The following is a 16,237-nucleotide window of genomic DNA, read 5'->3' as shown; positions in this document are numbered from 1 at the left end:
TTCCACATGGCTAGGGAAGCCTCAGGAAATGTACAGTTATGGCAGAAGGGGAAGTAGGCATGTCTTACTTGGTGGCAGGCAATAAAGAGCACGTGAAGGGGGAACTGTCAAATAACACTTAATACAACCATTGGAACCATGAGAACTCACTCACTATCACTAGAACAGCATGGGGGAGACCAACCCTATGATCCAGTCACCTTTCATGTGGTCCCTCCTTGACAGGTGGGGATCATAGTGATTAGAATTTGAGATGAGATTTTGGTGGGGACACTGAGCCAAACGATATCATTCTGCCTCATTTCTCTCCCAAATATCATGTCCTTTTTACATTTCAAAACCAATCATGCCTTTCCAACAGTTCCCCAAAGTCTTAACTTATTCTAGCATTAACCTAAAAGTCTAAGTCCAAAATCTCAGCTGAGACAAGGCAAGTCCCTTTTGACTATCAGCCTGTAAAATCAAAAGCAAGTTAATTACTTACAAGACACATTGCGGGTACAGGCATTGGGTTAATGTTCTAGTTCCAAGTGGGAGAAATTGGCCAACATAAAGGGACTACAGGCCCCATGCTAGTCTGAAATCCAGTGGGGCAGTCATTAAATCTTAAAACTCCAAAATAATCTCCTTTGACCTCACATCTCACATCCAGGGCATGCTGATACAAAGAGTGAGCTCTCAAGGGCTTGGGCAATTTCCAAGATGTTTTGACAAGTATTTTTTTATATTCTAATTGTAGAATGGATCAAGTGATTTCAGGATCATCTCACATCTCCAAATGAGTTAGTCTTAAAAACTTGTACTTTTTATACACAATATCATAATTATTGTGATTATGGTTCTTGCTCCCATTCTTATTACAAATATATTAGAATTAAATTTGCCTTTTATACTCCTGATAATCAAGACATTTCAAAGCCATATTTAAATAACTGATTTAGAAGATGATTGACAAAGTCTCTGAGGTTGCTCTTATCTCCACCAGTGCAAACGATTAGACATAGCTGTGAGCAATAGACCTTTATTGCAGAGACATAGCAAATATTTAAGAACATTAGGATGATGTCCTTCTCCATTTTCTTCTGTTGAAAAGGATCTGTAGATCTTAAACTCCTACTAAGTATCTGATAATACAACAGGAGAGACTGCAGTTTAACAACTCACCTGGTAGCCGTGATGACATATCCAATAAAATAGCATCATTTCTTCCTTCCTATAAAATGTCCCTCTCTTACTCTTGGCAGATAATTGAAAGCATTTATGGATGTAACCTTGGCAGAGAAGGAGCAGCCAACTTATACAGACATAATTGTAAAAGCCAGTCATTTTTACAACTTCGATATTAGAGGTCATTTATAAACTGTCACATTTTGTTTCTCTTACATTAATACTGCAAGGAAAATGTTATTCCATATATTATTTAGATGGAGCCACTAAGACCCAGAGCGGTTAAGTAATTTGCTCAAGGCCACAGAGCTAGTAAATGGAAAAGCTTGGGTTCAATTTGTTTCTGCTGGTTCCACAGGCTTTGTTGCTTGCATAATTCCATTCTGTGTCCTAATTAATAATTTGTTTTATTTGTACTTTAAGAAATCAGCATATTTAAACACCAATATGGCATTTAACATTTTGTGATTTATTCTAATAAAAAGTATAAAAGTCGGTGTGACTTAGCTGTATTATTTGCTTTAAATATTTTACAGTATTTATTTTCTTATTGAGAGTCTATGGGTATTTCCGATGGCATATCGCCATTTTTCTTAAAAACTCAGATTTAATTTCATATGTGCCATTAACCATTAATGTAATGTAATATTATAGAATCTGTTTCTATCAAAGCAAGTCTGTTTGTACTGAAACAACTGTTTATTAGAAATAAGCAGATGAGGCTGGGTGTGGTGGCTCACGCCTGTAATCCCAGAACTTTGGGAGGCTGAGATGGGTGGATCACGAGTTCAGGAGATTGAGACCATCCTGGCTAACATGGTGAAACCCTGTCTCTACTAAAAATACAAAAAAATTAGCCGCGTGTGGTGGTGGGTGCCTGTCCTCCCAGCTACTAGGGAGGCTGAGGCAGGAGAATGGTGTGAACCCAGGAGGGGGAGCTTGCAGTGAGCCGAGATCATGCCACTGCACTCCAGCCTGGGTGACAGAGCGAGACTCCATCTCAAAAAAAACAAACAAACAAAAAAAGGAAATAAACAGATAAATGTTTCAGAATGCTAATCTCTGTGTTCTGCAATGATGTTTTCCAAACTTTGCAATGATAATCACCTGGTATGTTTATTAAACATTGAGCTTCTCTAGGGCCCTTTCCTGTAGATTCGGATTTGAATGAGCCTTCAGAAATTATATTTCTAACAAGTATCTTCTGGGATTTCTCCCATTCATGGAAGTTTGGGAAACACTGTTCTATATCAACTGTGGAATGATTTCTGTTCTCAGAAAAGCTAGAATTTTAGCATCAGACACATATTTGTTACAATCTCAATCTGTAACACCAGATGAGTGACTTTTGGCAAGATATTTATCCAGATGAACATCAACCTCTTTTTTTTTTTTTTTTTTTTTTTTTTTTTTTTGGAGACGGAGTCTCGCTCTGTCGCCCAGGCTGGAGTGTGCAGTGGCTAGATCTCAGCTCACTGCAAGCTCCGCCTGCCGGGTTCACGCCATTCTCCTGCCTCAGCCTCCCAAGTAGCTGGGACTACAGACGCCCGCCACCTCGCCCGGCTAGTTTTTTTTGTATTTTTTAGTAGAGACGGGGTTTCACTGTGTTAGCCAGGATGGTCTCGATCTCCTGACCTCGTGATCCGCCCATCTCGGCCTCCCTAAGTGCTGGGATTACAGGCTTGAGCCACCGCGCCCGGCCAACATCAACTTCTTTATTTGTAAAATGTGAATAATATCCTCCTGGAAGAAGGTGAGAATTAAATGGAAGAAGAATCTTGTATATAGTAATGTTTAATAAAATAGTACACAGTACATAGTAAATAGTTTTTCCACTTTCTTACAGATAGTATATTAGAATACTTGGGAAATATGCTGAAGGAAATGTATATACTTAGCTTCAATTGTGGGCATTTTATTAACATTGTATGTGTGTGTGTGTGTGTATGTGTAACATTGTGTGTGTGTAACTGTGTGTATGTGTGTGTGTGTGTGTTTTCATTTAATAATTTAATAAAAGTTAAAGTGGGAAAAAATCAAAATTCATGCAAAAATTAGAAATTATTGTAATGCAAAAAATTCCTCTCAATACTAATTTTCCATTTACTAGATATTTATTAAGTGCTAGGTGCTTTACATACATTTTCTTTTAACCCAGATGACACCTCCATGAAGTATTCTTTTCCTCACTTGGCTCTGTATATGCCAGGGCGTAGAGAGACTGAGTTACTTGCCAAGTTCAGTGACGCAGGTCTCTCTATCTCAACAACAAGCGTTTCTAAACTTTAAGATAGTCTCCCTCCAGTATCCCTTAGTTGCTTTTCCAAATGCTCTCTCCTTTCCCGTTCCTGACACCATATTTGCTTTCTTATTTAGGGTTAATTAAATACAAAGAGTCAGAAATTAAAAGCTTCCCCTCATGGCCCCTCTATTATCCAGTATATTATGGCTTCTTCTTAGAGTTGTAAGCAGCTCAGACTTAATTGCCATGGAAGATATTAACTGCTCTGATTTAGGATATAATCTTTCTTTGAGGACTGACTCTGAAGAGAGTAGCTAATTTGCTTCCTTGATTGGATCTTCACATTTTGCAGCCTTATGTTACAATTGTCCTTTTCTCAGTGAGGAGGTCAGAGTTTAATGAACAAAATACTTTTCTGAAAGAAGATTTTTTAAAACTAGGTAAGAAGAAACCACCCTGTTTCAAATCAAAGGAAGATTTTGGAGAAGCATTGAGGTGTTAGACAAAACTGCAGCTCTAGATCAAGGACATGTTGCCCCCAGGGTGGTTTCTTCTGCGGTCACTCACTCCTAGAGTATAACTGTAGAACTGTGAGGATTTCCCTACACTCCTTCCAAAAAATGCATCTGGGATTTTGTGTGAGCAATCTTCCTTTAAGCCACAGAATGAAAAAGCTTTCTGGCTGATAATACCATCAAAAATCGAAAGCCTCCAGATGACAGCCTGTCTTTTGTACTGAAGTGCAGTGGGACCTGGAAGTGATGATGAGTCCCATTGACTGGGTACCTACTGTATGCCAGACACAGTTACCTTTTTCAAAGAGTATTATCATCTCCATGTTATATATTATAAAAGGAGGTCCGTAGAGGTCAAATAACTGACCTTGGCCACAGAGGTGGAAAATGGGAGAGGCAGGAGGCAAAGTTAATTAGGCTGCCACACTCCACTATCATCACTGTTTTCTGTATAAAGCCCAAACAATCTTTGGTGGCTTATGTTTAAGATGAGGAGGGTTAAAAGCTGTGCTGAGTTGGAGGCTAGACTAAAATGTTTCCAAACTTCTCTGAGCCTCTTGAATCTACTGTGGTGAACTTGGCGAATATGAAGAAAAGACTATTGAAATATTTACTTTTGAACATAGCCTAGGACTTTTGAAATATAATTGAGATATTTCATACACAGTATTTCACAGAGTTTTTATACCAAATTTCTTCTCTGGAAAATTTATGCCAATATTCAGAAACGTGCACAATATAGCAGAAATTGTGTGCCTATTTATGTATTTCCTTTTAAGTCATGGCATGGACATGTTTTATCAAATGTTCTCTGCTCACAGCACATCTGACTTCACCTATCTTCAGGTTTCTAAATGAATTACTACAGTGTTACATCTCTCTGGCTATTTCTCTTGATTGGAAATTAACTGTGCATGGTATCTAGGATAAGGGCCACAGCTGGCTTTGGCAAAATCACCAAGAAAGGTCATTCATAAGGTAATTCTACCTGTATTTGTTACTCCTGCCATTTTACTACCTCCTGATGCCACCAGGAGCCCCATACTTACACAATGTTTCCAGACTGTTCAAACCTGAGTCTCACTCAATATTATTATTTTAAAAATGTATTGAACAATACATGTCTTAAGACTTATTATGGGATTTTATTAAGTATGTGATCACCATTTTACTAAGTGCTCCAATGAGCATTAATTGGACGATTCTTTCTCGAATATAAATTATAATATGGTTTAAGTGTTTGAAGGTGTGGGCGAGAGCTATTACACTCCGTGGATGGTGACAAAGGAAATGAGACTCTTGAGTCAGAGGCAAAGGACATTGTTATTCATTGCAAAACAGTAGTAAGAGCATCATCATGGATGTATGGATTCCCCAGTCCCCAAATTGCACACAGTGATGTGATGGCCAGGTGGAGCCAACACATACAATAAAATCTTTGCTAGAAAATAAGGAACCTGAGTTAGGGAATCCACAAGTTGTGTTGTATACTAGTGATAAACAATTTGAAATTGAACTTAAAATAATCATTTATAGTAGCATCAAATATATGAAATATTTAGGGACAAGTCTAACAAATGATGTGCAAGATTTGTTCACTGAAATCTAAATGATAGGCCGGGCACAGTGGCTCATGCCTGTAATCCCAGCACTTTGGGAGGCCCAGGCAGGTGGATCACAAGATCAGGAGATCAAGATCATCCTGGCTAACACAGTGAAACCCCGTCTCTACTAAACAAAACATACCAAAAAAAAAAAAAAAAATTAGCTGGGCGTGGTGGCGGGTGCCTGTAGTCCCAGCTACTCAGGAGGCTGAGGCAGGAGAATGGCGTGAGCCCAGGAGGCGGAGCTTGCAGTGAGCCGAGATTGCACCACTGCACTCCAGCCTGGGCGTCAGAGTGAGACTCTGTCTCAAAGAAAAAAAAAAAAAAAAGAAAACTTAATGATATGCCAAGAGATGTTAAAAAAACTAAAAATAGTGGAGTGATAGATGTGTCATGTTTATGTGGGCCATGTTCATGGGTCAGATGACTAAATATTAACATGCAGTTTCTCTTGAAATTTATCTGTAGGTTCAGTGCAAACGTAGCTGGACAATTGATATCAAGTCTCTGAGGCAAGGACATGCTGGTTCATTTAAGAAACCACTCCCAAAAGCAAGTAGTGAGTTAAATCCTTCCTTTTTTTTTTTTTTTTTTTTTTGAGACTGTTGAGACTGGATCTTGCTTTGTTACCCAGATTGGAGTGCAGTGACACAATCATAGCTTACTGCAGCCTTGAACTCCTGGGCTGAAAGGATCCTCTCCTCTCAGCCTCCAGACTAGCTGGGACTACAGGCACATGCCACCATGCCACCATATCCAGCTAACATTTTTATATATGAATATATTTTTTATTTTTGTAGAGACTGGGTCTCACCATATTGCCCAGGTTGATCTGAAACTCCTGTTTTCAAGTGATCCTCCCACCTGGTCCTCCCAAATTTCTGAAATTACAGGCATGAGCCACCATCCCTGGCCTTCAACCTTTTTGTCCTGAGCAATACTAAATGCATTCCTAGATCACATGATACATTATCACAATGCATTATTTTAATTTTTGGTCAAAAGAATGGTCAAAGCCTTGTGATTTTGGCACACTCGGCAAGACATGTAGAAGCTCAAAAGGTCCATGGCAGACTGCCTTCCACAAAGGATATGCCAAATACTATTACAATAACTAAACTTGTTATACATAATCTTATTTTATTCAAACAAGAGCTATATGTGGTAAAATGATTTTCTCCACATAACAGATGAAGAAACTGAGGCTCAAAGAGGCTAAGTTCCCCAAGAGTATATAAACAGTTAGACACAAATATATCTGACTCCAAATCTGTTACTTTTTTTCCAAGTATAAATTGTTGCCTCTCCAATTGGGAAAATTATACAATAGGAAAAATGATCAGGTTGGCAAGTGGTAAAGCAGTTCTGAATATTTGCAGACTGAGGATCTCTGAGGGCCCAGAGCCTTCTTCAGAGCCACTTCCAGCTGGAAGAATTAGGAACCACAGCAGACAGACAATGTATTTTCATAGCAGTTTCCTCCTTTCCTTCCCCTATTCTAGGTTGGGTGTTTCTCTTTTCACCAAAGTTTGGCTTAGGACTCCCTGAGAGGAAAATAGAATCTTGGCTTACTCCACATGATTCCTACATCTGCGGAATATGAGACTGGGGTGTTGTTCTTTGAAAGCAAATGAAAAATGAAATTCTACTACTCTCAGCTTTCATAACTGCCGTTTCCTCTCTTGACAAGACAGGCAGTTCTATTTCTACAGATTCTAGTGCCAATGAATCAATGCCAGAAATGTGAAAAAATATTGCTCTTTGAAGCCAGGTCCCACCATTCTTTATCGTTCAGTTTGTCTGTGAGTGAAAAGAGAATTGGGCTAAATGATCTCTATTTACCTCCTAAATTTGGTTTCTTCAGTAGGGCATTGGAAGAGCTTCCCATTTATTCTCGCTGCTTTCCCTTTTCTTTATCTCTAGCTAATCCTAGAAATACTTAGCTTGACAGTGTAAGTACAATACTAATTATAGTAATTTATGTGAGCCCTTTTATCAATTATGACTAATCACTTTGCAACACAATAATGATTATGCATATCATTATGTAAGCATCAGATTAATTTGGTTGTGAGCTTTATTTTATCAGGACACTAAACTCTTTTCACATACTCTTTCTTAGAGTCTGTTACTCATTGTTGGTCATCTGCTCACAAATTTAAAACTTTTGTGAGTACTTTGCATATTGTAGGACCTTCCACAGTATATTTGATGGCCTTGGACAAATCACTTATCTCCTCTGAAGTGCTTTCTTTAATTTAAAAATAACAAAAATGCTATTATGAGATTTTTTTTTTAATAAATGCTGATTATACTCTTTGGTTAGCTGTTTAAAATTTGACAAACCCAATAAGCTGTTTTCAAATTGAACAAATGGAACTTATTCAGACAATTTAACTTATAAATGAACAAGTTTAGTTTTCTGTGGTTTCTACTACCTATAGGAGTAGGCATGTATATTGAAGTTTCTTAAATGAAAGTCCTAACTCATGTTCTATATAGTTTCAATGTACATTTCCAAGTCAAAGTAAATATTATTTAAATTAATTCAGAAGAAGGCATGGTGGAATAGAATGCTAGAGATGGTTTCATAAGATACAATGTAAAAGATTCTCAATGTAAATAACAAAAGGAACATTTTCCAGAGGATAGGGCTTTGCTTAAAGATATCTGAACACAGTGCTGAGTCTAATGCACATGGGAAATGTTAAGATTAGAAACGTGACAACAGGAGAGTCATATTCAAGAGAGTGAGAAATAAAGCTCTTGGAATAAAGTAAGAAGCAAACTATATAATGGAAGGCTTTGAAAGTAAGGTATGATTTGAAATCTGAAAATGAGAAATTAGACATTATATTATTTTTGCATGTTTTTAGAATAAAAATCAAAAATAGGCAAAAGGAGGCTGCATTTCACAATTATAAACATAATATGATTTCTTGAGAATAATTACACATCAAAACAGTTGATTTGTATAAAATTTACAACTACCACATGCTAGATAATTACTTGCGTGTAGTTTTTTATCAATTTCTGTTTTGATTTATTGTTAATCTTATATTATTTTGTATCTTTATTTTTGGCAATTTAGTCTATACTTCTGTTAAAAGTTTGGAGGGAGTTTTTTTTAAAAGAACAGAATTGGACATATGTTGTTCTAATGAGTTCATAAAATTACTCAATTTTCTTTTGCATTCAGTTTAAGAACAAGAACAACAACAAACCCTTAAGGAATCTCTCAAGCAAACATAATACTATTCATAGAAAACAGAATCTGATGAGTTTATGAAAATATTATGTTATTAAGAAGAATGTATTCGGGATAACAATCTTGTGAACTAATGGAAAGTGTTTGGATGTGCTTCCACTCTCAATAACCAAAACACTGTTTTAGTAATGAATCATTGTGTGACAATGGTTGATTTTTTTGATGTGTCCTTTTTTTTCCTTATAAGTAGTGTGTGAGGAACATGAGTTCTTTCAAGAAGAAGTTGTTAGTTAGAAATTTCTATTTTGTAGAAATTAGTAAAATAAATATCCAGGGATTCTTCTTTTTATCATTACGATTTATTAATTTTCAGAAGACACACAGTAAAATCAAATGTAGGCTATGTTAAACATACATTTTTCTATCTTCAAGGAAACTTGGATTAAACCAGAGTCTGTAATTTATTAGTGTTCCCAAACATCTACACTTCTTTTTTGTTGTTGTTGAAGTAGCATTGGAGATATTATCAAAATGTTTAGAATTTAGTATCAAAAACTAGTGGAAAGAGCTCCAGTGGAAAGAAATTGCCATAGACCTCAATAAGAACCCTGTCACCGTCATAAAAAGCAATCAAGTGTGTTTAATTACTCTGTGAAAATTGCAGAGAAAGTTGTTTCCTTCTGTGGTATGCAGGTACCTGCCAATGACTATTACATGTGAAGGATGAAAATTTATAACTCTTTGTCTCCCAAAATAAAAGCAAGTACATTATTGACATAAAGTTTTCTTTTTCGTTTATAGGTTCTGGTTAAGCCCCATATCAGATTGCTTTATTCTAATGAATACTTTCTGGAGTTATCTGCAGTTGTTTTATTTTGGCATCAAATTGGGCTTCAACCAATTAAAATATAACAATAGCCAGTATGTTTTATAGGGATTGCTATATGTTAAATACTTTCTTAATGAAATTGGAGAGTTCCCTGGCCCCTCTCACAGGATGTGCAACAGGAGTGTTGCTCTCTGTTTGGCCACCGCATGCTCAAACCCCTTATGGGAGAGGGAGCATGCAGACGGGCAGGTGCAGCCAGGGCACGCACTTTGAGCTCTGGCTCCACAGTCATGTCTAGAGGTGGTTGTCTGCAACTCCTGAAGTCCAAGTGGCCGTGTGCTACACTGTGCTCTTTCAGCTTTGTCATCCATAGATGGCTTATATGTTAACCACCTCAGTGCTCTCTTGCTACCCAGGTCCTTGTCCAACGTCCAGGAAGAATCTGGTCACACACAGACTTGAATTATGAATGTGGGGGTTTTACTGAGTGGTGGAGGTGGCTTTCAGCTGGATGGATGAGTTACTGGAAGGGGAATGGGCTGCAGAGATGATCTTCCCCTGGAGTTTGGCTGTCCAGTAGCCAATCTTCACTCTGATAGTTCTCAGCCAAACTCCTCTCTACGTTCAGTTGTTCCTTCTCTTCTCTCTGCTGTGCTGTTCTGCTGTTCTTCTGCTCTCTCTTCATCTCCCCCTCTCCTTCAGGAGCCTGGGTGTGGCGTTTATATGGGTACAGGATAGGGGGGTGTGGTTGGCCAAAAGGCAACTTTTTGGGCATAGAAACAGGAGTGCCTGTCTTACTTAGGGCCCTGGGTTTCCAGTTTTGAAGGTGTGTCCTGTTAGCCAGAGAACTACCCTCTTCTTTCTACCCAGTATTTCTCTGTCTCCTATCTGTATCACTAAGTGTGTGACGTATAGACACTCAGTTTATCCTCATTACAACTCTGAAGTCAATATCATTATTTTCTTCATTTCACAAAGGGGTAAAGTAAGGCAGATAAAAGTGAAGTTTCCGAGGTCATGGAACTAGTAAATGGTTAGATCAGAACTCTAAAACAGGCTGATAGACTCCAAAGCTCACTGTCATGAAAATCACACAGTTGGTATTGTTTGTCTGCTCTTAATACAGGTCAGGCACTATGCGGAGAGTTTTATTTATGTTATTTCCTTGGTCTTACATGAAAAAAGTGGAGCAGGTAATATTATTCTCCATATTTTATAGAGATAAAAGCTGAAACTCATAGAGGTTCAATAATGAACCTCAATTATATGGCCTGGAGTCATATAAATAACACTTGGAAAAGCTGAGATTTTCTTTCTGCAAAGCAACTACGTTATCATTCTGTCTTATTATTCTTCATGTAATCTAAAAAAAAATGCAACCAATTAAGAAAAAAACATCTTGACCAATTCAATAGGAAATTTTAAAAACTCATATGAAAAGCAGAATTGTCTTCCCTGAATCTAAATGAACTCCAGAGGAACTTTCCTGTGGTGCCTTCCAGCAACAATATTTCTCAGACATTATACAGCATGTTAAGTCATTTTATTTAAAATTAAGTAAATTACTCAACCAGTTTTGCCTTTTAAAGAATAGCTGTTTCCTCATCGATGCAAAAATCCTCAATAAAATACTGGCAACCCGGATTCAGCAACACATCAAAAAGCTTATCCACTATGATCAAGTGGGCTTCATCCCTGGGATGCAAGGCTGGTTCAACATTCGCAAATCAATAAACATAATCCAGCATATAAACAGAACCAAAGACAAGAACCACATGATTATCTCAATAGATGCAGAAAAGGCTTTTGACAAAATTCAACAGCCCTTCATGCTAAAAACACTCAATAAATTCGGTATTGATGGAACGTACCTCAAAATAATAAGAGCTATTTATGACAAACCCACAGCCAATATCATACTGAATGGGCAAAAACTGGAAAAATTCCCTTTGAAAACTGGCACAAGACAGGGATGCCCTCTCTCGCCACTCCTATTCAACATAGTGTTGGAAGTTCTGGCTAGGGCAATCAGGCAAGAGAAAGAAAGAAAGAAAGGGTATTCAGTTAGGAAAGGAAGAAGTCAAATTGTCCCTCTTTGCAGATGACATGATTGTATATTTAGAAAACCCCATTGTCTCAGACCAAAATCTTCTTAAGCTGATAAGCAACTTCAGCAAAGTCTCAGGATACAAAATTAATGTGCAAAAATCACAAGCATTCTTATACACCAGTAACAGACAAACAGAGAGCCAAATCATGAATGAACTTCCATTCACAATTGCTTCAAAGAGAATAAAATACCTAAGAATCCAACTTACAAGGGATGTAAAGGACCTCTTCAAGGAGAACTACAAACCACTGCTCAGTGAAATCAAAGAGGACACAAACAAATGGAAGAACATACCATGCTCATGGATAGGAAGAATCAATATCGTGAAAATGGCCATACTGCCCAAGGTTATTTATAGATTCAATGCCATCCCCATCAAGCTACCAATGAGTTTCTTCACAGAATTGGAAAATACTGCTTTAAAGTTCATATGGAACCAAAAAAGAGCCCGCATCTCCAAGACAATCCTAAGTCAAAAGAACAAAGCTGTAGGCATCACGCTACCTGACTTCAAACTATACTACAAGGCTACAGTAACCAAAACAGCATGGTACTGGTACCAAAACAGAGATATAGACCAATGGAACAGAACAGAGTCCTCAGAAATAATACCACACATCTACAGCCATCTGATCTTTGACAAACCTGAGAGAAACAAGAAATGGGGAAAGGATTCCCTATTTAATAAATGGTGCTGGGAAAATTGGCTAGCCATAAGTAGAAAGCTGAAACTGGATCCTTTCCTTACTCCTTATACGAAAATTAATTCAAGATGGATTAGAGACTTAAATGTTAGACCTAATACCATAAAAATCCTAGAGGAAAACCTAGGTAGTACCATTCAGGACATAGGCATGGGCAAAGACTTCATGTCTAAAACACCAAAAGCAACGGCAGCAAAAGCCAAAATTGACAAATGGGATCTCATTAAACTAAAGAGCTTCTGCACAGCAAAAGAAACTACCATCAGAGTGAACAGGCAACCTACAGAATGGGAGAAAATTTTTGCAATCTACTCATCTGACAAAGGGCTAATGTCCAGAACCTACAAAGAACTCAAACAAATTTACAAGAAAAAAACAAACAACCCCATCAAAAAGTGGGCAAAGGATATGAACAGACATTTCTCAAAAGAAGACATTCATACAGCCAACAGACACATGAAAAAATGCTCATCATCACTGGCCATCAGAGAAATGCAAATCAAAACCACAATGAGATACCATCTCACACCAGTTAGAATGGCGATCATTAAAAAGTCAGGAAACAACAGGTACTGGAGAGGATGTGGAGAAATAGGAACACTTTTACACTGTTGGTGGGATTGTAAACTAGTTCAACCATTATGGGAAACAGTATGGCGATTCCTTTAGGATCTAGAACTAGATGTACCATATGACCCAGCCATCCCATTACTGGGTATATACCCAAAGGATTATAAATCATGCTGCTATAAAGACACATGCACATGTATGTTTATTGTGGCACTATTCACAATAGCAAAGACTTGGAATCAACCCAAATGTCCATTAGAGACAGACTGGATTAAGAAAATGTGGCACATATACACCATGGAATACTATGCAGCCATAAAAAAGGATGAGTTTGTGTCCTTTGTAGGGACATGGATGCAGCTGGAAACCATCATTCTTAGCAAACTATCACAAGAACAGAAAGCCAAACACCGCATGTTCTCACTCATAGGTGGGAACTGAACAATGAGATCACTTGGACTCGGGAAGGGGAACATCACACACGGGGCCTATCATGGGGAGGGGGGAAGGGGGAAGGATTGCATTGGGAGTTATACCTGATGTAAATGACGAGTTGATGGGTGCTGACGAGTTGATGGGTGCAACACACCAACATGGCACAAGTATACATATGTAACAAACCTGCACGTTACGCACATGTACCCTAGAACTTAAAGTATAATAATAATAAACAAATAAATAAATAAATAGGCACCCAATAATATTTATAACTGGGTTGTCTATTGACCATACTTTGAGAAAAATAAAAATAAAAAATAAAAAAAAATAAAGAATAGCTGTTTCCTAAGGGAGAGTTATGAATCAAAAAGGAAGATTCATAAAATATCTTACTTTACCTAGCATGATTATTGAAGAGATGGGAATTATATATTTTAAACTTTTAGAGGTGAGTATAATTGTCAAATCCTTTAAAATAGTTATTAGTTACCTGAACTCAATAATCTCACCTATAATTTTCTCCCAGCAAAATTTTCAAGCCAGATTTTATTACTTATTATTAATAATTGGTCAAAAATGGTTTTCTGGTTTGGTTACTTTGATAGTTTGTATATTTTTTATCATATTTGATAGTTTGTATATTTTATCTTATGTTTAACAGTTAATGCGTGGAGCAATGTTGATAATACGTTCTTTATATATTAATGCTGACAAGAACTTTAGAAATGATTTAGTCCATTTTTTTACTGTAAGTGATACCACTATGAAATGACATAGTATAGGAATCAGGACACAAACATTGGAGTCAAACAAATATATATTTAAAGCCATATTCTCTTACCTTCAGATTGTGTGAATTTCAACAAATTACTTAAATTCCCTGACCTTGGTTTCTTAATTTTTAAAACAAAATAATAGTTTTCCAGTAATTAGAACAGTTAATTCTAATCTGGGAGTGAATTACGGTTCAAATGCCAAATTCAATCAATAGTCCATGGCACATATCAATCTTTTAATAAACAACATTTAAATATACCTTTTAAAATATCCTTGCCAGAATGATGAAGTAAACAAAACAATAATGAAAATAATTTTTAAAAACCCACTCATTCAAAGTCTGGGAATTTTCCTAAGAACAAACTGCACATGTAAAGACATTCATTTATAAAAATCGACTAAATCTTGGTAACAGAAAGAATTTGGCATTTGAACCATAATTCAGTCCATTATTCACACATCACCTTACCCCAACTCCATGTTTTGAGACATCTGCAGCCACAGGAACAATCAAAACAAGATGAGGGCTGACTTACAAACAACCTTCAAGCCACATGCACACCAACCAACATAGACCTGAAGCCTCACAACTACATGAAGCTGAAATACAACCTCTGTCCAAACACTGACTGAATAATAAGGTACTTTGATTCAGGGGCAACCCCTAGGAAGTAGGCTTAAAAATACTTTCAGTGCCCATGGTGGTCTGGAAGACCGTGTTGTTGCCCAAGTCTATACTCTCTCAGGAGTAATCACAGAAGGAACTTACAAGCTATTAGTCCCAGGTTGAACATGGGCAAAGATAAATAAACATACATATCTAAGATAAAGTTTGAAAACCTAAATGACATGGGTGCCTAAACATAACCTTGATCAATAAGTGGCTTATGTAGACCTAGGGATCACTCCTGGGTAGTTAGAATAAAATATAAAAACAAGGTGCGATGAAGTTGCTCACTCCTGTAATCCTAGCACTTTGGGAGGCTGAGGTGGGTGGATCATGAGGTCAAGAGATCGAGACCATCCTGTCTAACATGATGAAACCCTGTCTTTACCAAAAATACAAAAATTAGCTGGGCGTGGTGGCACGCATCTGTAGTCCCACTTACTCGGGATGCTGAGGCAGGAGAATTGCTTGAATCCAGGAGGCGGAGGTTGCAGTGAGCCGAGATCACGCCACTGCACTCCAGCCTGGGTGACAGAGCAAGACTCCATCTCAAAAAAAAAAAAAAAAAAAAAAAGTGTGTGTGTGTATATATATATACACACACACCCCTACATACATACACACACACACACGCGTGCACACACAGACACACACACACACGAGGGGATTATCTGAGCCAGGAAATCAGAAGCTATACACTATGGGGAAAGTAAACTTTGAAGAATTAATTCACCCAAGTCACTAAAGTAATAAAAAATGACCAAGCAAACAACAGCAAAAAACTTCATGTTTGGCATCATCATCCAGAGTTGCTACCATACATCATGCAAGATTGTTTTTAACAAAAACTTATGAGCCATGAAAGGAAACAGGAAAGGGTGACCACCATGTAGGTAAAAGAAAAGCAGGAAGTAGAAATAGCATTTGAAGGGCTCCAGTTAGTGCACTTAGTAGACAAAGACTACAATTGGCTACCATAAGTACGTTGAAAGGATAAAGGAAATTATGCTTAAACAATTAAGGAAGTTGCTATGACACTGTTTCATCAAATAGAGTACATCAGTAAAGAGAAAATATTAAAAAGAACCAAATAGACATTTAGGAGTTATATAGTAAAATACCTGAAAAGAAAAAATATATATAGGAGTTCCAGAGTAGATCTGAGCTAGCAGAAGAAAGAATCATTGAGCTTGAAGATAAATCATTAAAGATTATGAAATCAGGAGAACACAGAAAAAAAAATGAACAAAGCAATAGAGAAATGGGGAATATCATTAAGTACACCAACATGTGTGTAGCCAAAGTACCATAAAAAGAGAAAGAAAGGGACAGAAAAATTTACAAATAAATAAGTCCTGGAAAGTTTCCAAATTTGATGAAAAATCTTAATCTATGTATCCAAGAAG

At 37.2% G+C, this 16,237-nt stretch overlaps 1 protein-coding gene across 12 annotated transcripts in view; it reads left to right on the top strand.

The window, feature by feature from the left end:
- The window catches only part of LOC105493874 (leucine rich repeat and Ig domain containing 2), a 1,258,361-nt gene that overhangs the window by 463,552 nt on the left and 778,572 nt on the right, over positions 1-16,237 (top strand). For 5 of the 12 annotated variants that reach the window (XM_071077896.1, XM_071077893.1, XM_071077894.1 and 2 more), the window contains one exon: positions 5,997-6,087. The exons of the other annotated variants lie outside the window; for them this stretch is intronic. The gene's annotated coding sequence lies outside the window, so the exon portion shown is untranslated. The remainder of the gene's footprint in view (positions 1-5,996; positions 6,088-16,237) is intronic. 12 annotated transcript variants of the gene reach the window in all.

Source organism: Macaca nemestrina, chromosome 14, assembly GCF_043159975.1.
Source record: "Macaca nemestrina isolate mMacNem1 chromosome 14, mMacNem.hap1, whole genome shotgun sequence".
Lineage (NCBI taxonomy): Eukaryota > Metazoa > Chordata > Mammalia > Primates > Cercopithecidae > Macaca > Macaca nemestrina.
The sequence above is the reverse complement of the archived record's forward strand: the minus strand, read 5'-3'. Positions and strand labels throughout refer to the sequence as shown.